This window comes from Dermacentor silvarum, chromosome 3, assembly GCF_013339745.2.
Source record: "Dermacentor silvarum isolate Dsil-2018 chromosome 3, BIME_Dsil_1.4, whole genome shotgun sequence".
NCBI lineage: Eukaryota > Metazoa > Arthropoda > Arachnida > Ixodida > Ixodidae > Dermacentor > Dermacentor silvarum.
This window is the reverse complement of record NC_051156.1, coordinates 38,644,034-38,670,061: the sequence shown is the minus strand read 5'-3', so window position 1 is coordinate 38,670,061 and position 26,028 is coordinate 38,644,034. Positions and strand designations below refer to the sequence as shown.

At 48.2% G+C, this 26,028-nt stretch overlaps 1 long non-coding RNA gene across 1 annotated transcript; it reads left to right on the top strand.

The window, feature by feature from the left end:
* The first annotated feature begins 864 nt into the window (after window positions 1-864).
* LOC125944471 (uncharacterized) lies at window positions 865-12,986 on the top strand. The gene is made up of 2 exons (XR_007466220.1): window positions 865-1,680; window positions 12,454-12,986. It is a non-coding gene; the product is annotated as an uncharacterized LOC125944471 (long non-coding RNA).
* Window positions 12,987-26,028: the final 13,042 nt, after the last annotated feature.

Genomic DNA, 26,028 nt, shown 5'->3' with positions numbered 1-26,028 from the left:
AATGGTCCATCTTCAGAAGTTCACTGCTTCACGCGCTGCTCGTGCTCTAAAGCGTAAATATAGTAGAAAACACACTACTGGAGACTGAGCAAAATGAAATCATATGAGAATATTTATTACCTCGGATATGCCGCAAAACTCCCTGACAGCTTTGAATGAGGTTAATTATTACTTTCGTGTGATCGAGATAGAAATTGTCGCTCCTAATACGACGGGTGGAAGACAAGAAAGTTGAGTTTTACTGTTTCCTTACTGCTTCTCATGCAGGCACAGCTGTGGGAATCAGCGTTCTTACCCTGTCAATCTATGCAATGCTTTACTTCGAGAAGTACCGCGCAGCAGCTAGCGGTTTCAAGTACACGGGGACGTCCTTGGCACCAGTTCTTTTTTCAATACCGCTATCAAAAGCAATTGAATCGTATGGCGTGCATGGTGCCCTGCTGCTTCTGTCGTCATTGATGCTGAACACGATTCCTATCGCCATGCTTATGCATAATCCCCGGCCAGTTAACATCAATTGCCGAAACAAAGCTGCGTGCAACGCAAAGCAAAGCATTCTGGATAACCGACATACCGGCATTGTTCCCAAGGAAACAAAGCAAAAATATATTCAGAATAAGAAGAATTTTCCCATAACGACTACGAGCGCGACACCGAAAAACTATGGCGACACTCACGTAGGGAGAGCCAGTTGTGCGGCTACTGCCTCAAATAACGAAGTTGTTCCTGAAATAGGACTGACAGTGAACAAGGACTGTCAGGCAGTGCGCGGAACAGCTAGCTCTGATTGCTCTAATGCAAAGTATAACTCATCTCATACCTTAAACAGCTCCTGCAGCTTTTCGAGCCTCAACTCTTCTGATGTCCTGAAAGTACCATCTTCTGCACATAAGGTCAACACCTTTTACACCAAAGAGGACACTGGACTAGCCAGAGTCGTTCTGTGCGAGCCGACCCCAAGCTACCCGGTGGAACAAGTTGTTTTTCACAGACAGTGCAATTCTTCCATTTTCACCATTTTACCTTCAGTGTATCCCAGCAATGAAAGATGCGTTGACACACGTCATCGTCCTCACACAGGCTTGCAGCCACAACGCTCCGCTGAAGGAGCGACGGACAACAGGTGCAATGCAGAAAGCAGTGGTTCAAGTAACACGTTGCACAGTGAACACCACGCTTACCCGCAAATCGCAGTAATCGACAGCCACACCAGCAGTATTTGTAGTCTTTTGAGGAATCCGGTCCTTTATCTCCTTATTGTAGCATTCGGCTATGCTGAATACCTCTCAAACACTTTCGAAGCGACAGTGCTTGACTACGCTTTGGACAAGGGCGCCGAAAAAAAAGTGGCACTACCTATCGTTACCTATGTTGCCACTGCGGAAATGGCAGGCCGTATGGCTCTACCCTTCTTCTGGGATCTGCTACGTCTTCGCCGCAGCCTCCTAGCGGCTCTGTGCCTGCTGGGAGCTTCAGTTGGTCTCATCACCATGCCACACGCCGTATCTTTCAGCGACGTTGTTGCAGCTGCGGTGGCTACGGGACTGACCACTGGCTGCGCTGTAGCTATGAAGCCCGTGCTCCTGAGCGACTGTCTTGGCGTTCATGCATTGTCCTTTTGCTGGGGCATTACCGGAATCGTCACACTGCCACTTAGCCTGGGTGGAACAGCGTTAATAGGTGAGTAATACATTTGTAGTCTCCACTTGGCGTGGGAAACAAAATGAATGCTTCGACATGCTGGAACATTCCTTAATTAAAGTGAGTACGACTCTCTCTAGGATGTCTGCATCCTACTTAACAGCAGCACCCATTGTGCGGCAAGGCAGTACATATTGGAAGTAAGTAAGCCGAGCACAAATTAAGAGTATCTTTAGTTCAAGTTCAAGCTTTATTTCTCTGAGAGTCTGGAAAAGTCTACATGGTTAAAAGCTGTTGTAGATAACTCGGCTGGATCCCTGACGATCCTCACATTGGCAGCATACAACGGTCACTGTACAACTGTACAGCTAAGAAAGTGAAAATGATAGGCCATACTTACAATAAATATTGGTAGTCACTATACAAAGAAATCTACAATATCAAAGATGGGGCGAAATCCGAAAACACCTGTGTATTTAGATTTAGGTGTGCGCTAAAGAACCCCAGGTGGTCCAAATTTCCGGAGTCCCCCACTGCGGCGTGCCTCATAATCAGATCGTGGTTTTGGCACGTAAGACCCCATAATTTAATTTAACTCTACAATATCAAATACACAAAGTACTTACCATATACCAGTTAAATTTATCATTTTGTTGTGCTGTGCACGTTTTGTTCACTAAATGATCAATGAACTTGAACGATTAAAACCGGCGGAGTTGTCGCTACTACAGCCATGGTACACAAGGCTCGATAATTTCTCCTAACTTACATTTGGCTTACTTCAAGTATGCTGCGTATAGATGACAGCTGCTTCGTTGCTCTATAGATGCAAATCATATGCTATCTTACATGGAGGTAAGAGTGCAAAAGATGTCACCAGCGAATGGCAAACACACACATAATTCAAAAGGTGCTGCCTTAACTCGGTCGAGACCTTAGGGTCTTACATGAAACTCGAAACATTTTCGGTAACTTTTGATGAAGGCACTTGAACAATATTCACTGACAGAATTCGCTTGTAGCCATTTCGTGCGGGGACTAGGTTGAACCAATTTTAAAAGAAAATGGGGGGGTTCAAGTACGTATTTTTTCCGACACATAACTAGTTGCCCCTTGATTGTCGTGAAAAATTTTGGCAAATATATATTATATGGTAATTGAATAAAAAACATACACGATCTCATGATCATTCCTTCACAACCTTTTAGCACCATTGGTTAATTAATTTTTATGTTATTTGTAACTTGAGCTTAGCAGTAAAAATGCGATGAATGGACCGTGGTCACACTGCAAAAATACCACATACATTTTCACGAATTTCATGGATAACTGCTTCCTCATTAAGGCGATGTTCTAACCTGATAATTCAACATCAAAGTGTTAAACTTATTCGTGGTATCCTAGTAAAAGTCGCTGTTTAAAAGAAATTCTTTAAAAAATGAAAGGCTCTTGCTGTTCCAAAGACATTTCTCACTTCAGCTTACATGGCTTCGTAGGCATTTGCACATGACACATCAGTCATAAAATCAGGAGGAATTAGACACAAAAACAACTGATCGAAATAAATGTTGCGCGTAATCACATAGGCGTGCAACTTTCCGCCAGTTCGTAGCCAGTTTCTAAGCCTAATTTTGTCGCAAGTGCGCATTTTGGAGCTTGAAATAAGCTACTGTTACAAATGCAGGCCAATCTTGAAATGAAGCAACGCACCGTAGTAGCATTGGACTTGTTCGCGTTTGAATTTATGCTGGTAGTACATCACAGGCAAGTTAAGATTCATTTGCAGTCTACGAGAACCACTAGTCACACTACTTCTGGTCATAGTTGTATTCATTAAGGATTTCCCTCTTTCACAGTGACGTCCTTGAAATCGCAGGAAACAAAGGAGCACAACGTTTCGTACGAGTTCCTTCCCAAAGGAGTAACTCACGGAGGAAGGAAAGAGCTAGGAGGGAAAATTCCACACCGCAATTGAAACCAAGAAATTCGGCCTAGAACGTGAACATGTCGCTGTAAGTTTTAGTGACTCCCACAGCCACGACCGCCGCGTTCAGCGCGCATGCGCTTCCGAAAAAAGGAGGTGAGACAGCAACGTGCAGCAGCCGCACCCCCACGTTGCAACGAAGGTGACAAGTGTTATGCTTGGCTATAAACGACAGAAATTCCGCAAGCACATCAGGAGAAAACGTGCACAGAACTCTTGAGTGCGTGACCCTTAAAACCTACCTGGAAACTAGCAACACTGCACCGAATCCGACCAGCAGGGCCACGTGTGTAGTAGACATTCAGAGAAAGAAAAGGCGAAGGGTATGGCATCAGGGAGAGGGATTAGCGAAGGCTGGCAGCGGGACGCAATGTTCCCTCCTAGTTTATTTTCTTCCTCCGTGGACTAACTATACAGTCTGGAGGTCTGAACTCTACAGCTTTCTTACAGAAACCATCAAAGGCCGATCACGGGATGTTACGTAGACGCAGCGCTACCAACCTCCGAAGCCAGTTTCGGCCAAACTCGGATAAAAAAAATTTCTAGATTTCCCTAGATTTTTGCAAATGGAGTCGTTCAGTATGCCAGTATGGCGTCTATAAAGATAAATTTTTGTTCGTGTTACGCAAACGGCTTAGAAATATTATGGCTCATATTTATTTCTAAGGTCGTTTCAAAATGCTAAAATAGTGAAATTACTGCACTCAAGCTGAAATGTTGTCGTAGTGCAAGTTATGCTAACAACACAGCCTCCAGCTTTAAGCCATATTTTTTGAAGAAGATGTTTACGCATGTCTACGAGTGATCGTTGTCCAACTTTGCTTTGCAGCTAGATCAAAGGGCCAATATTACACGAAGCCTTACTTATATTGTAAGCAAGATGGGTGCCGGACCTCCCTTAAAGAATGCAACACTGTCAGACCAGTGCGTCACTTCACGACTGCATTGTAAAACATGGAAATATATATTTTTAATGCCGCGCAGTGACGTAGCACCACCACATTACGTGCTTGCTCGTCATTTGCAATGCGGCTAATGTTTGCGATTGCTTCAACGCACCGCACACAGAAACACAGGACCACTGGGACTCTGCCCACGGTTTATCCGACTGAGGTTGGGTTGACCAGCTCAATAACATAGGTGACGGAAGATAGGCACTCGATGACGAGATAAGGGTCTTGTTACTTCGGGGCAAACTTGGGAGTCAGGCCAGGGGAATGAAACGGTATGCGTAGCCATACGAGGGAGCCGACGGCGAAAGCTTGTTGTCAGATTGCGGTCATGGCGATCTTTCTGCAGGGCTTGGTTGTCCGAAGTAAATGAGCGGGTCCAGCTGACGACACTCTTCAGCATATTGAGCCATTTCAGAAACTGGGCTGAATTCGGAGACGTCCGGACGATACGGCAAAATGGCGTCGAGTGTGGTGCATAGTTCGCGGCCATATAAAAGAAAGAATACGGAAAAGCCGGTGGTCGACTGCGTCGCGTCGCGGTATTATACGCGTGACAAACGCAAGAATGACATCCCAGTTAGAGTGGTCCGAATCAATGTACATGGACAGCATGTCGCTCAGCATTCGGTTGAAGCGCTCTGTTAGTCCGTTGGTCTGCGGGTGGTAGGCTGTAGATGTGCGGTGAACTGCACGGCATGAACGCAGGAGCTCCTGAAGGACATCGTATAAAAACATACGCCCTTTGTCGCTCAGTAGCTTGCGTGATGCGCCGTGGTGCAGAACGAAACGACGTAAGATGAAGGTCCCAACGTCACGAGCACCAGCCGAAGGAAGCGCGGCTGTTTCCGTATACCTCGTTAGGTGGTCCACTGCGACGATGACCCATCTGTTATCAGCAACAGAGGACGGAAGTGAGCCATAAATATCGATTCCTACACGGTCGAAGGGGCGTGCAGGGGCGGTATTCTGTAAGAGTCTACCTAGTGGACTGTCCATTTATGCTGTCGCTGATTAGCTGCTGCTTGACGTGCAGGAAGGAAACTGGTTGGCACCTTCCTGCACGTCAAGCAGCAGCCAATCAGCGACAGCCGAAATGGACAGTCCACTAGGCAGACTCTTACAGAATACCGCCCCAGGACACGGCAAAGGCTGCAGGAGTCCAGGCGAATGGGGAAATGGTTTCCGTCGTTGACACGATTGGCAAGACCGAATGTATTTGCGGACATATGTGTATAGTCCACGCCAGTAATCACGTTGGCGGAGCCGCTCATACGCTTTCAGCGCACCGGCGTGAGCATGTTGGGGTTCAGCATTAGAGTACGCGCAGACATCGGACCACATGTGGCTAGGGATGACAAGCAGCCATTTACGACCATCAAGTCGATAGTTCCGACGATATCATAGTTCATTCCATATTGAGAAATGCGTGGCTTGGCGGCAAAGTGCACGTGGGTGTGCAGAAGTTGGCGGAGCGCAAAGAACATTCAGGAGAGAGGCAATCCAGGGGTCTTTTCGCTGTTCAGATGGCATATCTGGGGCGGTAAGAGCAGCCAAAGGAAAGGCACCAGTTGAATGCGGCTCTTCGGTCGATTTCACGGGAGGTCGGGAGAACGCATCCGCGTCAGAGTGCTTTCGCCCCGATCGGTACACCACAGCGAATGCCAAATTCTTGCAGGCGAAGAGCCCACCGTCCAAGGCTATCAGAAGAATCCTTCAGGGAAGCCAACCAACACAGAGTGTGATGGTCAGTCACCACGTCGAAAGTGTGGTTGTAAAGTGGGGACGAAACTTGCTTATTGCCCACAGAATCGCGAGACACTCTTTTTCAGTTACCGAGTAGTTGGATTCCACCTAGGTGAGGGCACGGCTAGCATAAGCTAGAACATATTCGGAAAAGCCTGGTTTGCGTTGCGCGACTACTGCACACTGACCGACGCCGCTGGCGTCCGTGTGTACTTCGGTTGGCGCAGTCGGGGTCGTAATGGCGCAGAATGTGTGGAGAGGTAAGCAGATGCCGCAATTTAGTGAAGGAGTCGTCGCAGACTTGAGGTCCAATTTGATAGGTCAACAGAGCGAGCAAGTAGCTTTGTAAGCGGAGCCATGATGGAGGCAAAGTTCCGGACAAAGCGACGAAAATACGAGCACAAGCCCACAAAGCTGCGCCGTTCTCTTACGGTAGTCGGCTTAGGCAACTCCACAATGGCGCGACTTTTGTCAGGGTCAGGAAGAATGCCGTGTTTTGAGACTACATGACCTAGTATGGAGAGCTGGCGAGCCCCGAAGGGACTCTTCTTCAGGTTGAGCTGAAGGCTTGCTCTGGTAAGGCACTAGAGAATCGTGCGTAGACGAGCGAGATGTGTAGCGAAAGCGGGGGTGAACATGACGACGTCATCTAGATAGCACAGACAGGTCTGCCATTTTAGACCGCGTAAAATGCTGTCCATCATTCGCTCAAATATTGCAGGAGCATTGCAAAGGCCAAATGGCATGATTGTGAATTCATAATAGCCATCTGGCCTGACGAACGCGGTCTTCGGACGGTCAGACTTGGCCATCGAGACTTGTCAATATCCCTAACGCAAGTGGAGCGAAGAGAAGAATTTGGCGCCTTGTAGACAATCGAGGGCGTCGTCTATGGGGGGAAGAACATATTTTCTAGTAATTTTGTTGAGACCCCGGTAGTCCACACAAAACCTAATGGAACCAGCACAACGGCGGATGACGAAGGACTACAGGAAGGCTTCATGACTTCACGCTGAAACATGTCATTAACTTGCTCCGTAATTATACGACGCTCCGCCGGTGATATAGCGGTGTATATGGCGCAAAGGGGTGTTGGTTCCAGTTTTGAATTTTGTGAACAACGGTGTTCGTTCGACGTAATGATGCTTGAGGGAAAACAAACGAACTTCTAAAGCGTAAGAAGCTGCGCACGTCGATCCGGAGTGAGGTTGCTGTCGGTGGAAGGGAAAAATACCTCCGAGGGCACGTCATCGGACGCAAGGTGACGTCTCAGCGCGTTCAGCTCAGGCTGCGGACTGGGCTCGTAGGAATCAATAGGCACGATAACATCATCGTCGACTGACTGAACGTGGCCAAGCGTCTCATTACGACGCAACGTGAGAGCGCATGAGGTAACGTTGGAAATAAGTACTCCGGAGGCATCCTGGTGAAGTGATAGGACGGCAAATGGCAGCGACGCATGGTGGCGGCGACTGAATACGTCAGACGGCGTGAATAGAACTGTAGTTTCAGTAAGGGCAGCACAGTAAACAGGAACAATGATGGCACTGAGAGGGGAAGGGCATTGTCAGCAGCCACGACAAGCTTGCCAACACCAGGCACGGGCGTATGGGCAGAAGCTACATCGCCAAATACAGGCGAGCGTAAGCGCAGTCTATAACGGCGTGATGGCACGACACGAAATCCCACCGATCATGTCATGTGAACACGAAGTCAACACAATAAACTCAATACGTCTCCAATAAACTCAAACTCAGTACGTGTCCAATGACGACTTTAGCTGCGCATGCTGCCATCGGATGGATTCGCTGTGCGCTTGCAGTACTGATGGAAAACGCTGTAGGTGGCGTTGTCACTTTACGAAGAGATCGCTAAAGTTTCTGACTAACTACGGATATAGTGGCACCAGCATCGACGAGCGCCAGAGTTCGTACACCGGCAACAAAAACTTAGACAATATTGGTGGGGAACAAGCGAGGACTTACACAGGTCGATTACGACGCAGCTCATGCCTCCGGAGCTGCGGCATTCAGTTTTCTGTCTCAGTGGCGGGTCGACGACACATAGGTGACAAAGAACGGCGGCGTGGTGAGAGTGAGCGACTGGAAGCAATGGGTTGAAAGTCGGAGACAGGCTGGGGGTCTCGTGCGTATACCTCAGGTGGCGCGTCTTCTAGAGTGTAGTACTGGGGCCGCAAAGAACAGTCGCCGTATCTTGGTGCACCCGAGGCAGCCACGAAGCGCCTACGACAGAAGCGTTCAACGTAACCGGGAATTCCGCAAGCGTAACATATCGGTCACGTGTCCGCAGTGCGCCACGGGTTGACGATGTGCTGCTGTCGGAGAGGTTGAGGGGCCAACGCTGGCGCTCGACGCGGAGGCTTTGCAGCGGCAGCCGCATAAGTGAGTGGTGAGGCAACAGGCTCAGCGGCGGACGGCAGCACCTCGTAGACTTGCTCCTGAATAACTTGTCGGAGAGACGACGCGAGATTGTGCGTAGGCACTTCTGGGGTCGGCAGATACGATAAACAAGAGAGCTGCCGTGCCACTTCCTCACGCACATATGCTTTGATTCGCGACAATAGCGTCTCGTAGTCACCACCGATCTTTAAGGCGGCGAGGGAATCGTCTGTTGTCGGCCGCCGAACTAAGACGCGTTGCTTACCGAGCTCGTCAAAGCTCTGGCACAAGGTCGTAAGCTCAGCTACGGTGCGTGGGTCCTTTGCCACCAGCATTTCAAAGGCATCGTCGTCGATGCTTTGCAAAATGTGTTTAATCTTCTCCTGCTCGGGCATGGACGGATTCAGGCGTTTGCACAAGTCTATGACGTCTTCTATGTAGTTGGTAAAATTTTCGCCTTGCTGCTGCGCACGGCATGTACCAAAGTTGGCATACTGTGACAAGAGTATATGACGACCATAAATGATATGTCATGACATGAATGACATGCGTGTCATGTAGGTCATGAAGCAACCGCCTACGTCTTGGTGCTCTCATGGTCGTTTCGTTAACTTGGTGAGTACCAAAATTGGCATAGTATGACAGGAGTGTATGACGAACATAAGTGATAGGTCACGACATAAACGTCATGACATGAATATCATGTAGGTCATGACAATGACTCAGCGAAAAATATTAACACTCAAAAACCACTGAAATGGGTTCGGCCATGGGTACTAAGTGCAGGAAGCACTAAAGGATGCTTGTAGAAGTCATAGTCATGAGCATGACTCAGCAAAAAGTGACAGTGATTCAGCTGAAAAAAATCAACACTCAAAAACCACTGGAATGAGTTCGGACGTGCGCACTAAAGGAAGGAAACACTAAAGGATAATGGTAGAAATCATAGTGATGATGAGCATGATAGTGCAAAAGTGAGAATCACTCAGCAAAAAAGATAAACACTCAAAAACCACTGAAATAGGTTTGGACGTGGGTACTAAGGGAAGGAAACACTAAAGGATGCTGGTAGAAGTCGTAGTCATGAGCATGACTCCGCAAAAAAAAGATTAACACTCAAAAACACTGGAATGGGTTTGGACGTGGGCACCAATTGAAAGAAACATTAAAGGATGATATTAGAAGTCATAATCATGGGCATGACTCAGCAAAAATTACAATGACTCCGCGAAAAAGATAAACACTCAAAAACCACTGAAATAGGTTTGGACGTGGGTACTAAGGGAAGGAAACACTAAAGGATGCTGGTAGAAGTCGTAGTCATGAGCATGACTCCGCAAAAATGACAATGACTCCACAAAAAAAAGATTAACACTCAAAAACACTGGAATGGGTTTGGACGTGGGCACCAATTGAAAGAAACATTAAAGGATGATATTAGAAGTCATAATCATGGGCATGACTCAGCAAAAATTACAATGACTCCGCGAAAAAGATTATTACTCAAAAACCACCGAAATGGGAAACCACCACGTGGGCACTAAGTGAAGGATTAGATTGTGGTACAACTCAGTCATAACCATGACACAGCAAAAATGAGAACGACATAGCGAAAAAAAGAATAACACTCAAAAACCAATGGAATGGGTTCGGGTGTGGTACTAAGTGAAGGAAAAGGCTAAAGGTTGATGGTCGAAGTCATAGTCATGAGCATGACTAAGGCTTTCGCCTTAAGGTCGCTTAGGTGTAGCTAAACGGACTCCTCAGGACTCGAGACATGAATGTCATGGCATGCGTGTCATGTAGAGAGAGAGAGAAGTTTAATTATAAGAAATGCAGAGAGGTTGGCTTCAGGTAAATTCCTCTAGCCAGCTACTTGGCGTTGGGGGAAGGAATGTCATGAAAGAGCCGCCTACGCCTTGGTGCTCTCATGGTCGTTTCGTTAACTTGGTAGGCTCCCCGCACACTGCTTCGCGTAAGATCGATTCCCACAGGGCGTGCGATCTGCCGGCTTTTGGCTCTAGTGTTTCTTTAGAATCAAACGTTTTTCGCTGAATAGGACCGAAGACCGGAACAAATCAGTTTTGGCTTCAACCCTCAGCCGAAAAGCACGGGAGCGACAGAGCGACGGCGTCACCATTCCCTTTAATCCTAAAGCGTGGTTTACGTAGGAAGAGCTATACTCGCAGAAAGAGTCCCTGGAAAACTGCGGAACATGTCGGTTTGAAACATTGTAGGAATAGAGTATGCACTTCGAGAAGCATGCTGAGTAATTTTAAACATTTGGGTTTTTAGGAGCTTAGGGGAGTTTCTTGAACACTCTCTCGTCTTCAATAGGCTTTCGGGAAAAGGGAGGTAGGCTACTCGCACTTGGAGCACTGCACGGGCTCGGGCTTACCCGGAAGCCCGGGTCCGGCCCGGCCCGTGGGCGGGGTCGGGCCGGGTAGGCCAGTTTTTACACGGGCTCGGGCCGGGCTCGGGCACGGCATGGGCTTTTTGACCCGGCCCATAGATTATTTCCGGGCCGGGCTCGGACTTTCTGGGGTTGTGCATGTAACGTGCAGTGAGGTATCCTCGCGCGTCTCGAGTCTGAAAAACCTGTTGCCCCGGCGCAGCTGGAAGCTAGCAGTGCTACTCCTGTGTACTTCCCTTTTCCTCTTCCGTCGTATATTGCGGTGTTTCAACCGAATGTTAAAGTCCAGAAAGACCGAACTCGCCTCAAACTTACCTAAATCAATGTAATTAATGCTTTCAGCGCGGTGCAAGCGCGTTCGCGACTTGCTGATTCTTCAAAGGCGAATTGGTAAAACTATGACTGGTAAGATAATTCGTCACGCGGCGGAAATATGACACTGCGTCTATCCATGATTGCACACATGTTCTCAACCGGCCGCCTAGCAGTAGCGCTTTACGCTGGAGCATGGACGAACGAGAAGCTTTCTCCATTTACTCCAGCCATGAACTGCGCTCACGACCTGTCGTGGCTGCGCTTCGGCTATAGTGTACTAGAATACGATTGAGTGGGACGAGCGGCTGGGGACGCGCATGCTTTGCAGGGAGGCGCCAGATGTGGAAAAATACTGTGGCGATGTGGTGATAGAAGTGGATTGGGCCTCATCAAAGTCGTGCCGTTGGAAACTGCTGGCGATACTGCTCGGCAGGGTCATTCGTACTACTTCGCGCGTTGGCATTTGCGTTCAGACCGCTCAAATGGTGTTCATAATTGCATATGGCATGTATTCATGCCTTACGAATAAATTCATTTCATTCTCCTCTTTATTTTATTTTTTTTAATGCGACTCGGTGGTCTTTTTCGGTCTCGGGCCTTGGTCGGGCTGGTTTCGAGCCGAGCTCGGGCCTAAGGTAAAGGGGTGGCGGGCCGGGGCGGGCGGGTAACGTAGATTATTTCCGGGCCCGGGTCGGGCCCGGTTCTCGCTATAAAAGTTTTGTTCGGACTCGGGCGGGTAGCCCGATGTAAAATCAGGCCCGGGCCGGGCCCGGGCTGAAAAAATCGGCCCGTGCAGTGCTCTAGTCGCACTACGAGCATCGCTGGTAATTGCAGTGCGATTCATCAACTTGTAACAACTTCCTAGCAAAAGAACATCATTGAATAACCTTATATTCGGCTGACTTTTGCCTTTGACAAAGCCAATCACTTTTCCTGTCTGCGCACTGTGAGTCTCATCATCAATTTGTTAAATTTACTGATACAGTTACCTTCTGTTTGTTGCAGGTCTCTTCCGAGATACCATGGGATCGTATGACAACCTCTACCGAACGCTCTCAGCTCTGTGTTTAGTGTTCGCACTGCTATTATTTGGCCTGGCATATACTGAAGCACGGAAGCAGAAGGCAGAAAAAATTATAAATGTTAGCGCTTAAGTCGCCGGTTCACATATCACACCATTGTGAAAATGCCAACGACAGCGCGACGATCTCACCTACTTAGAGTAAGCGTCGCAGGGGAAGTGCTGCACATGTGCGGACGCAGTGGCCGTAAACAGGAGGAACGCGACACGAGAAACCCGACAATACAGAAAGCTGACATTTTTGAACCCCTGGATCCGGACTGGATCAGCATCCTCAAAAAGAACTCTCAAGACAGTTGGCCTGCGATGATTGCGCACTAAGCTGCAGTTATCTCTCAGCAGCGTCGCGAACCATGCTTCGAGGGATCCTTTGGTATTGTTCTAGCTCTGTAACCCTATCCTCCTGACAGTTTTTGCTCTGTAACCATTGTAGAACTTCCAAAAAGACGTTGCCCAACAAGAACGTTTTCATAATGGCATCGCACGCTCTGATCACTAGAAAAACTTACTTTCTTTACTTTTCCGTGTAGATCGCTCCTTCAAAACACCTTTGTAACGCTAGCAGATATGTGTCTCTCTCCAGCGCCATTGTTAGACGAACTGTATGCCGTGGTTGCCACTAGATGGCGTGACTGCATGGATAGAATATGGAGGCGTTTGACTTGGCAAAACGCGGAGAGAGTTTCACTAAGTTTTTCACAAGGTTGTGCAACAACACAGCAAACTTTACGAATTTCTACTGCTCTGAACTCATTTACTGCTACAGCAGCATTCTATTCCAGCAACGACCACCATTTTTTTAATGCGAACCATTTCTTGGCGAACATTTGCTACTTTGACAGTATCTATCTATCTATCTTGCTACTTTGACAGTATGCATGTATCTAACTGTCTACCTAGCCGCCTAGGTTTTTCTGCTCTCATGCTCGTTTCGGTTACTTGGTATGTACCAAAATTGGCATACTATGACAAAAGTATATGACGAACATAAATGATATGTCATGACATTCATGTCATGACATGCGTGTTATGTAGGCCATGCAACAGTCGCCTACGTCTTGGTGCTGTCATGGTCGTTTTGTTAACTTGGTAGGTACAAAAATTGGCATAGTATGACAGGAGTGTATGAAGAACATAAATGATAGCTCATGACACAGACAATGACCCAGCGAAAAAGATTGACATTCAAGAAACACTGAAATAGGTTTGCACGTGAGTACTAAGTGAAGGAAACACTGAAGTACGCTCGTAGAAGTCATAGTCATGAGCATGACTCAGCAAAAATGGCAATGACTCAGCGAGAAAAAGATTAACACTCAAAACCCTTGAAATGGTTTCTCACGTGGGTACTAAGTGAAGGAAACACTAAAGGATGATGGTAGAAGTCATAGTCATGGCCATGACTGAGCAAAAAGAAAATTAGCACTCAAAAGCCACTGAAACGGGTTCTGACATGAATACTAAGTGAAGCCAATACTAAAGGATGAGGTAGAAATCAGAAGCATGAGCATGACTCAGCAAAATCACAATGACGCAGCAAAAAAAAAGATGAATACTCAAAAACCACTGAAAGTGGTTCGGACGTGAGCACTAAGTCAAGGAAACAGTAAGCGACTGTGATAGAAGTCATACTCACGGGCGTCTGCGTCAGCAGGCGTTTGGTGTGTTGCGACACCACGGACCCGAGCACATGGGGGTTGGCCCCTCCCGCGTGAAGCCGTGCGCGGCTTAGCCATGTCCGGGGAAAAGGGGATCCTGGGGGTTGAGCTGATGCCGAGTGTTTGGACCTTTAAGGCCCCTCGGCGGAGGCAACACACCCCTTTGGCCTCGGCTTCACGTAGACGGCACCCCCGGACTGACCCACCCGGGGGAAATCGGTAGTTGCCTTTTCCTGTCTCTCTCTCCAATCTTCGTCTTTCTCTCTCGCCTCTTCATCTCTCCTGTCTTCTTCTCACTTCCATATTACTTCCGATTTTCTTGGAAGCGAGGGTTAACCCTGTGTGAGTAACCAACCTAGGTTATTTCATATTCGGTTATAGTGGTGACGTACAGCTGGCGTCTGCGGGACCTGTGTTTACAGGCCCTGCAGCGTCCCCTTGTTGGGCTCCATGGTGGGTGGCTGGCGTTGCTGCCGAAAAATCCATATATACTTATGGCTAGTTCCTTCCCATCACTCCCTGATCGCCGTCTGAAACGAGGGCGCACCGAAGACGTGTTCCAGTTCTTTGGACATCAAAAACAAAACTTTCCACGATTCCCTGTAATTCACTCGGAAAAAGCAGGAAAACAAGTACGAACAATCTCCCCTTTTCTAGTCTCTAAATCCCTTACTGATGCTCTTGGGCCAGGTTATAAGGCATCGAGGATGGCCAGTGGTGATCTCCTCTTGGAGCTCCATGATCAGAAGCAATATGAAAAGCTGCCTAATCTAGTGTCCTTTGGGGACATCCAAGTAACTGTAACCCCGCACCGCACCATGAACACCACCCGTGGCGTTGTCTCCGACGACGATTTGTTGGAACTCACTGAAGCTGAACTCTTGGAGGGCTTCAGTGAACAAAATGTTATCAACGTTAAGCGAATTAAGATGAGGCGTGACGGAAAAGAAATCCAGACCAAGCACCTGATACTCACTTTCAATTCAAGTGTTCTGCCCGAGTCCATCGAGGCCGGGTACATCAAACTTCGTGTGAGGCCATACGTGCGAAATCCTCTGAGATGTTTTAAGTGCCAGCGATTTGGGCACAGTTCACAGAACTGCCGAGGGCGGCAAACTTGTGCGAAATGCAGTAATCATGAACACACCTCTGAATCCTGTGAAAACTCTCTTCACTGTGCGAACTGTAATGGGGAGCATGCCGCGTACTCGCGGTCCTGCCCATGTTGGAAGAAAGAAAAGGAAATTGTTACATTAAAGTAAAACAAAACATTTCATTTAAAGAGGCACGTCGGCAGGTGTCCTACCTGCCAAAAACCAGCTTCGCCGAAGTGGTGCGTCAGGGGGCTGCACCGCAACGGCCTTCGGCGGCTGCCTGGCACACGCGTAGTGAGCCAGCGATGACGCCATCCGCCCCCTTGGCGGGTGCAGCGAGTACTGCTCCGCCATCCAAAGAGGGCCCATCAACCTCCGGGCTGGTGGGCTCCAAGGCCCCGTCTTTCGAGGCGAGGCTTTCAAGGCAACCACATCGCTTGAAAGAGCGCGTGTCCAGCGCCTCGCAAGAGGCCATGGACACAACACCGAGCGTGAGGGCGCAGTCAGCGCCTAAGGAGCGGCGCGATTCCATCGACCGCTCCAAAAAAGAAAAATCTCGTGTCACGGCGCCTGGAAAGGGCCCGTGAGCTAACTCTATATTCTTGAACACACAGCATAAAAATCTATCAAAATGAACACACAAATCCTACAATGGAATGTGAGAGGACTTCTCCGTAATCTCGATGATATCACAGAACTCCTCCATAAATATACGCCAAAAGTGCTGTGTGTTCAGGAAACATTTAAAACCTACACAAACAAACTTCCTCAGACAATATGCTATATTCCGTAAAGACCGTGATGATGCTGTTGCCTCGTCCGGAGGTGTAGCAATAATTGCAGATCAATGTGTTGCATGCCAGAATCTCTCTCTTCAGACACCACTGGAGGCGGTGTCTGTGCGAGCAATACTTTTCAACAGGTTGGTAACAATCTGTTGTATTTACGTACCGCCAAACTATAAACTCGGCAAAACGGAATTTTACGCGCTAATTGACCAGCTCCCGGAACCATACATAATTGCCGGTGATTTTAATGCCCACAGCACTCTGTGGGGAGACTCCCGGTGTGACGCCCGTGGTCGGCTTATAGAGAACTTTTTATTAACCTCTGGTGCGTGTCTCTGTAACAAAAAAGAGCCCACCTATTATAACCTCCACCATAATTCATTTTCTTCCATAGATCTAGCGATTGGCTCTGCTACCCTCCTGCCTTATATAGAATGGAATGTCATTAATAATCCATTTAGCAGCGACCACTTCCCTGTGACGTTGACCTTGATAGAGGAACATGACAGTCCTCCCCACGCGCCCCGTTGGAAAATAAAATCAGCTGACTGGAAAGGTTTTAAAGAGTCAACCTACTTATCACCAGATTTTATCAACGATTTTAGTATTGACGACGCAGTAGCATATTTTACTAGTTTTATACTCCACGCAGCTGAAAAATTCATTCCACAAACAAAAGGCCTCTCATGTAAAAGACGGGTTCCCTGGTGGAATGACGAGTGTAGGCTGGCACGAAAGAAACAGAACAAAGCCTGGGGCGCACTGCGTCGCTCCCCGACTGCGGAAAATCTTATGGAATTCAAACTGGCAAAATCCCAGGCACGGCGTACGCGGCGACAGGCAAGGAGGGCTAGCTGGGAGAGGTTCCTCTGTGGCATAACATCCTACACCCAAGAGTCCAAAGTATGGAATGGCCTAAGAAAGCTAAAGGGGCAGGAAATCCACCCATTGCCTTTAGTTGACGACCAAGGGAATACCTTGGAAGACCAGGCCAACGCTCTGGGCGAGCACTTCGAGAGTGTGTCAAGCTCCATGCATTACTCAGAAGCATTCATAAAATATAAACAAGTAGCTGAACTTAAGTCACTGGATCGTAAATGCCGACCGAATGAACCATACAACCGTCCATTTAATATTGCCGAGCTGAGAGCTGCCTTGAGCGTATGCAGGAGCTCTACACCGGGAGCTGATAGAATCATGTATGACATGATCAAAAACTTACACACTGACACGCAGATGACACTTCTGGGCCTTTTCAACTCTATCTGGGCTGCCGGATACATCCCATCCTCATGGAAGCAAGCTATTGTTATTCCAGTTTTGAAGCTGGGTAAAGACCCTTCCTTAGCGGCAAGTTACAGCCCGATAGCTCTCACAAGCTGCCTGTGTAAGCTTTTTGAAAAAATGATTAATCGCCGACTTATACATTTCCTTGAACTGAACAATATGTTTGATCCCTATCAGTGTGGCTTCAGAGAAGGGCGGTCCACAACTGATCATCTTGTGCGAATGAAGGACATATCCGTGATGCATTTCTACACAAACAGTTTTTCTTGTCGACATTCCTTGATATGGAAAAGGCGTACGATACAACTTGGCGTTACGGAATTTTACGAGACTTGTCGGGAATGGGCATCCGTGGAAATATGTTAAACGTAATAGAAAGCTATTTGTCTAAACGTACCTTCCGTGTGAAAATCGGCAATGTTCTATCACGTGAATTCATACAGGAAACTGGTGTACCCCAAGGAGGTGTGCTCAGCTGCACACTGTTTATCGTGAAGATGAACACGCTTCGTGCCTCACTACCGCCAGCTCTTTTTTATTCTCTCTACGTAGACGACATACAAATAGGTTTCAAATCCTGCAACCTCACAGTCTGTGAGAGACAAGTACAACAGGGCTTGAACAAAGTGTCCAAGTGGGCAGACGAAAACGGATTCAAGGTGAACCCCCACAAAAGCTCTTGCGTTCTTTTCACCAGGAAGAAAGGGCTTGTTGCAGATCCCACTATCGAAATGTATGGACAACGAATACCTGTCAACAAAGAGCACAAGTTCCTAGGCATCATACTTGATTCTAAACTTACTTTCATTCCACATATAAAATATCTCAAGGTGAAATGTCTAAAAACAATGAACTTACTAAAAATTTTATCTCACACATCCTGGGGTAGTGACAGGAAGTGTTTAATGAATCTTTACAAGAGTCTCATTTCATCACGACTGGACTACGGTAGCGTGGTATATCACTCTGCCGCCCCTAGTGCGCTGAAGATGCTGGATCCCGTCCACCATCAAGGTATCCGCCTGGCCACTGGCGCTTTCAGAACAAGTCCCATTGAAAGTTTATACGTCGAATCAAATGAGTGGTCACTCCATCTGCAGAGAACATACACCAGCCTCACATATTTCCTTAAAGTCCGCTCTAATCATCAGCATCCATGTTTTAATACCGTTAACGATATGACGTGTGCTACACTTTTTGGTAATCGTCCCTCTATAAGACAGCCTTTCTCACTGCGTGTCAGGGAGCTTAGCGAAGAGATGGATATCCCAATCCACGAACATCGCTTAATGCCTTCAGCCAAGCTGTTACCACCTTGGGAGTGGCAGGTGGTAGCATGTGATATGTCCTTTGTAGAGGTTACAAAGCACGCTTCAGAGGTTGAAATCCGAATGCATTTCCTAGAATTACAGTCCAAGTACCCGTGCGCAGAATTTTACACAGACGCTTCTAAATCACATGCCGGAGTATCCTATGCAGCCGTCGGCCCGTCCTTCTCGGAATCCGGCGTGCTTCACCAAGAAACAAGTATCTTTACGGCTGAGGCCTATGCAATATTGTCAGCTGTAAAGCATATAAAGAAATCAAAACTTCAAAAAACTATTATATTTACAGACTCTCAAAGCGTCGTAAAAGCCTTGAAGTCACCCTGTAAACAGAAAAACCCTATTCTCATTGAGCTCTATTCTGTTCTTTGTAGAGCATACGCAGCTAACCAACATGTCATTATATGCTGGGTGCCTGGGCATCGAGGCATCGAGGGCAATGTTCTTGCCGACCAAATGGCCACATCAGTCACAACACCCGCTATTAACCCTACAGCTGCTGTTCCTGCAACAGATTTGAAACCTTTCTTGCGAAAGAAACTGCGAAGCCACTGGCAACGCTTGTGGGACGCAGAAACAAGTAATAAGCTCCATTTGATTAAGCCACAAATAGGTTACTGGCCCTCCGTAACAAAAACACGACGAACTGATGTCCTATTCTGTCGTCTCAGAATAGGACAAACCTACGGCACCCACAATTTTCTATTGAATGGTCATGATCCTCCAACCTGTGGTAGATGTGGCGACAGGCTCACCGTCCTCCACGTCCTCCTGGAGTGTCGGGAAGCCGAAAGAGAAAGAAAGAAACACTTTCCTCTAGCATATCGCTATTGTGTCCCTCTGCATCCCGCCATGTTTCTTGGTAAAGAACCACTCTTTAACACCAAAGCAGTCCTCGCATACTTGAAAGATGTTGTGCTACATGTTATTAGCCCAGTAAGTTCGTAGCGCATCCTCTCTCAAGAGGATGTTGCTGTGATAGTGTTTTTACAGCACATGCCTACAAGCTCTTGTGTCTCAAGGGCTCTGTTTAGGCACTTGTGCTTCTGGCCAATTCTTGTACCTTTAATTTTTTGTAACTCGTATCATTCTTTCGCAATGCATTGTTCATGTCCATAGTACACATAATCACTCATTGCCATAATCTTATTACTTATAAGTTTTACGCACTTTACAGCGACTGATCTTAGGCCCCTTTACAGCCATGCCACATCTAATGTTCATGTAATTGACTATTCATATATCACTAACAAGTCATTACCATCGTCTTGGCGCTCTTTGGCCACATCTGGCCCTTGCGCCAATAAACAACAATAATCATCAAGTCATACTCATGACCATGACTCAGAAAAAATGAGAATGACTCAGCGAAAAGATTAACACTCAAAATTCAATGGAATGGGTTCGGATGTGGTACTCAGTGAAGGAAAAGGCTAAAAATTTTAATGTTGGTGATGCTGGACGTTTATGAGTAAATTTTCGTAATGAAGCGGGCTGTTGTGTATTATTGCGATAGCAATTATATGGACACTCCAAAGCAGATTTCTGCCGTCGGCGTCGCCGTCGCCGTGAGGTTCCGTATGACGTCAATGGAGATGAAATCGTCGCCGCACGCCGCCGAACGCTGTATGTGCGAGTGAAAGGGCGCGAAGGACGCGCGCTTTCACGGGGAGTGAACGCACGGCGGAGAACAAACGCGCGTTCTGTGCCGTGCTCCCTTAAGGGCTGCAGAAGTAGGCATCTCTTTCCTCCTTTACAATCACCATATATGTAGAGCAAACGCGCCTTCTTCCGACGCGCGAAAGGCCGTGGGGGAGGGGGGGAGGGGGAGGGAACGGAGGCAACGTTTAGCTGCGGCACCAAGTGCCTATTTATATCAGAGGCTCCGGCAACAGTCACCAACGCTGCACGCATTTTGAGCGAACGCGGGCAAAACGCCGACGGCGTCGACAACAGTTCTGCGTGTTGCCGGTGCTGCTGCATGTCCAAGTTTATACAGCTGATAAAGCTACTATCATTACTCCGTATAGCTCTCTCCAAATTTGCTATCGCAATTGATGCTTCGCCTTTCAGGTGAAACTGCGACAACTTTTTGGACTGAGTCGAGCTTGTTTATGGGGTACGACGGAAGGATGTTTCACATGGCGCGGTTTGCACTCAGCGACACAGCGAATTGCGTCGCTCAGCGACCGCCGCAACGTCCAGGGCTCTGCGCGATGAGCTTCCAACATGTTGGTCGCGCCGTCACTGAGTCTCAGCGATGTGGGCTGGGCCACGTGTGTGCTAACAGCGCCGTCGAAATATGTGCTTTCCTGTTTTGACGTGTGTTAGAATCTCAGCGCAGCAATGTTGCGCGCCAGTTTCAATAATGGGTTTAGCGGGGCTTACCCACCAGCGCCTGTGACTCAGGAACCTAATGCACAATTTTTGTTTTCTCCAGCTCACAGAATTCGTTTAAAAGGAGACGCTGCACGCTATCCAGGTAGTGAGCAGACACCGCCTCCAACATACCGCGCGCACCCACCTACTTGATCGTCAACGTCATGGACCTCATAATCATTACAAATTGTGCTGGGTGCTTGCACGCTCAATGGCGGCTTCTTCTTCAGAAGCAAATACTCCTCCCGGAGAAGAGTTATGATTTCCATATAATAGCGTAATAACGAAACTAGAGCGTACTAAACGAAAGCACCCCACCGACGCCGCACTAGCCGCACGCTCATGCTTGCGGTGTTGTGTTGCGTTTCACTCACCGCGGCTGCAGACTGAGCGATCGTAAAGTCTGAACGCATTTCAACGCTAAAAAAAGGGTGTACTTATTGCAAATAAGTACACCGTTTTTGCAAATGTACTTGCAAATAATAATAAGAAAACTGTAATATTTGACTAGTTTCCATGTCTTTTTTAATTATTTAGCGATGCAGGCATGGATGCTTTTTGAGCAGGGGGCGACCTTCGGGGTCACTGCGACCTGTCGCAGACGCATGTGAGAAACTGTCGTGCCGGGCCCAAACATCCACGGAACCTTACGTTGTGTACATTCAAGATGTATTAGCACTCTGTCGGTGGGGCGAAGACAAGATACCCGAATGTGAGAAAGTCACTTACATTGTAAAGGTAATCGCCCACGACGTCTTTATTTACTTGTATAAAACGACGGATTGACTTTCGACGACATACAAGAGAGTGCCGACGTTTCGAAGAAGCAAAAAAACTGTCGTGTCTCAGAACGACTCGTTCGGCTCCCTAATACAGCCCGGTACTTCATCGTGTGATGACGTCCAGCTGCCGGGTGTAAAAAACTTGCTGCGTTAAGTTAGCCTATGTATTATGTTAGCCTATAAAAAAGTAGATGTCATGAGTCAGAGACAACACTCGGACTCGTATGCTTCGCGTATTCTTTGTCAGAAAACGGACGCTAGGGGGCCAAACGGAGCGGTCACGCTTCGCATGAGCTCCTGCCTCGACGCCTCATTTCACCCGGAAAACTTCGACGTCGCCGAAAATGCAGTACTTCCATCGTCTCCTACTAATCAAGCGAAATCCGTGGATAACCGGTTTTCAACCGTAAGTCCAAATTTTTCCGTTCTGTGCTTGTTCGAAGAACCGCGGAGAAGAACGCTGCTCTAAGCCTAAGCGGCGTCGGGCCTTCGGCCCGACGGAACGCTGCTCCAGCTCGTGCGGGACGCGCCAGGATGGCTGACGACGACGCGTCTGCGACGATCGGAGCCACGACGCCGATCGAAAAGAACCCCCAACGCGAAGACAACGCTACCGACCTCTCGCAAAAGAAAACCCTTGACAACGGGGGATGGTTTACTGCAAAATACCACAACTCAAGGCTGATCGCCGTTCCGGAGACCGGGACCGCAGCGGTGGACAAATCAGCGTCTAGCCAGCCCAAACTAAAGGCTAATTCCCTTCGCCAGGAGAAGCTACCTCCACTGCCGAATAGCGATTTCAAAGTCATCATTAGACCGAAGAATGGGCTCAACATCAGTCAACTGAGCACGCATCAGATGGCCCGGGCTATAACCAAAGCATGTGGAAACCCAGACATGTGTAACGAAGGCAACTTGCTTATACGGTTGCACAACGGATCGAACATCGCCATAATCAGCATGCCCAAGCATGGAGACTGCCAATGTTGTGCAGAGCGTTCCAAGTCTACGTTTTGGTGCAAAAGACTATGCAGTGACGGCTTACGTGGCAGCGCCGGACAATTCGTGTAAAGGTGTGATTCACGGACTGGACGCCGGTACAACGCCGACAGAATTACTAGCCCATCTTCTGGTACGTACCCAAGGCAGTGAAAATACTTTATGCAAGAATGCTTGGAAACTCCCAAACCGCAGGTCATTACCTTCGAAGGCAAGATCGTCCCCCGCTACGTTTACTACTATGGCGGCGAGACACGTTGCTACCTCTATCGGTCATCGCGGCAAGTCTGCTATATATGCTTCAAGCCTGGGCATAGGGCGGATGTATGCCCGACACCTGACGCCGTTGTCTGCTCGAACTGCGCCGAACCAGTCATCGAGGACGGCCACACCTGCGAGCCCAGGTGTGCGCTATGCAAGGAAGCGCACCCCACACGAGCAAAGGAGTGCAAGAAACGCCTCAGGAAACCGAGGAGCCCACGGGCGAGAAAACAAGAGGAACCAGACGCCGAAGCCAGGAACGCCGGCGGACGTGGCCGGACCAGGAAACGCTGGTTCAGTAGGGACTCCAGCTCGACATCCAGGTCCAGATCAAGGTCGAGATCCGCGTCCAAGACCCGGCAGGCTCCGGAAACGAAAAAGAAGCAACAGAAGAAGACCATAGCCAAGAAGGAAGAAGACAGTAAGGTGAGCTGGAAAGCGCATCTTTTCCCAGCCTCTCCCACTGCTCCAAAGAACACAAACACGCAGAACGACGAAGTAAATGAGCTTAGGCAAACTATTCAGACTCTCAGGGCAGAAAATGCTGAGCTTAGACAGAAGCTCAACGAGCTCATAGATGAACTTAAGGCACTGAGAACAGGGCAGCCAAACTCAAACCCGCAAACAGACGAAACTCAGTCGGCCACCATAGGGCGGCAGGAATTCACAACTTCCATGGTAGCCATGAACAATGCGCTAGCGAATCTTAGCAACCTCGTTTCTAACCTCCAAGAGGAGGCACGCAAGCATAGAGAACGCCTAGTACAATTTACGGGCATGAAATCCAGAACTAAACCCTATACTAGGCCATCAGCTGACCATGGCGAGCTGCCGTAAATGTTCGATCAAGTTGGAAACCCTCGATATATGGCAGTGGAACTGCCGTGGGATTCGCAGAAAGCAGGGTCTTCTTAAACAACACATCACTAACTGCAGAGCTCCATCAGATATAATCGCCCTGCAGGAAACCGGCTGCTCACCCACTCTTGCGGGCTACTCAGTCTATGAGGGGCTCGGGACAAAGTAAGGTCGCGACGCTGGTTGCCAAAGCGGTCACAGCAATCAGACACGACATCGACGCAACGGACATTGAGCCACGTCTTTATTGAGATCATTACCCAAAAAAGAAGCCAAGAAAGCATATTTATCCTCAACATTTACAGCCCACCCAGCCAGAGGGAAAGCAAACTTCGGCTACCTGCTTACGCAAGGCAGAAAAAGCAGCAGGCAAGAAGGGTCTCGTCATCCTGGGGAGATTTTAATGCCGTGGCACAAAAGCTGGGGCTACGTTAAGGAAACACAAAAAGGCAGGGATCTAGCCAGAGAAGCGGATCGCAGAAGGCTCAGTCTCATCACAGACCACACCCAACCCACGCGAGTGGGGAACAGTATCAACCGAGATTCATGCCCAGACTTGGCATTCGTCAGAGGGGTAAGGGAATGCTCGATGGGAAAATGACGGGGAAAACCTCGGCAGTGACCATTGCATTTTGCGCATCAAGATAGAAACCATCCCGATCAGGAAAAGACTTGGCAAGGCTAGGCTCACCGACTGGGTAGTCTATAGAAAAACTATGCATTTTTTTTTCTCTTTGTCTCTTTTTTCTTCTTTGTAAGAAAGGGAGGAAAAATGCGAAAATAAAGTTGAAGTTGAAGTAGGGCGAAGTTGGAAGATGCTGAGATCACAGACATTACGAGTTGGGTCGCAGGAATCAAGGCAGACTGCAAAAGGCTAACCCGAGAGGTTGCCCTCACCACCAACACACCCGGGGGGGTAAGCATCTGTTACACCTATGGACGCCCGACGTGGGCTACTAAGAAGATGGAAACGGCAGAAGCACAACAGGAAACTGAAACTCAGACTTAAGATCGTCGAGGTCACCAGACAAGCCGAAGAGTATGTGACAGAACTCTCAGGACGTAACTGGGACCAAAAATGCAACGAGCTACAGGGGATCCTTGGCTGGAAAAGACATTGGCCTTGCTAGGGCTCTTATAGACCCAACCATGACCAAGTCCGAAAATCGTAACGGATCGCGCACCGATTCCAAGGCACAGATCGGGAAATGCTAGGGAACATCAAGCAGCGCTATGATGGGGATACAACGGACGTCAACTGCAACTTGGCATACACGGGTGAAGCAAATCCCGCTCTAGATGAACCCATTACCACAGAAGAAGTCAGACACGCTGTGATGTCCGCCACAAAGAACACCACGCCAGGGAAGGATGGCATCACCAACGCCATGCTAAGGAACCTAGACGAAAACTCGATCAAACGATTTACAGAATTCGTCAATAAACAGTGGGAACTGGGGACCATCCCGGACGACTGGAGACATGCGGAAATAGTAATGATTCCGAAGTCCGGAAAAACTCCCTGCCTGGAAAATATGCGACCAATTTCACTAACGTCCTGCTTGGGAAAAGTATACGAGAGAATTGTGCTTCAGAGGTTGGACACCCACCTGGAGGATAACGAGCTCATGCCGCACACTTTGTTTGGATTCAGAAAATGCCTCTCAACACAAGACATCCTCCTGCAGATCAAGGAGGAGGTGCTTGCTAACCTCCCGAAATACGGAGAAAATGTCTTGCTTGCGCTCGATCTTACAGCGGCCTTCGACAATGTAAGTCATAGACCTGTGCTGGAGGGGCTCAGCAACATTGGTTGCGGGCAGAGAATACACAACTACGTCAAAGCTTTCCTCAGTAACAGAACCGCCACCGTTGGTATAGGAGGCATCAAGACGGACACCTTCAACACGCCCCCAAAGGGAACACCGCAAGGTTCTGTGATATACCTATGCTTTTTAACATTGTTATGATCGGCTTTGCACGGAACCTCGAAAAAATTGAAGGACTCAGGCATGCCATCTATGCAGACGACGTCACAATCTGGGTGACCAGGGGATCCTTAGGATAA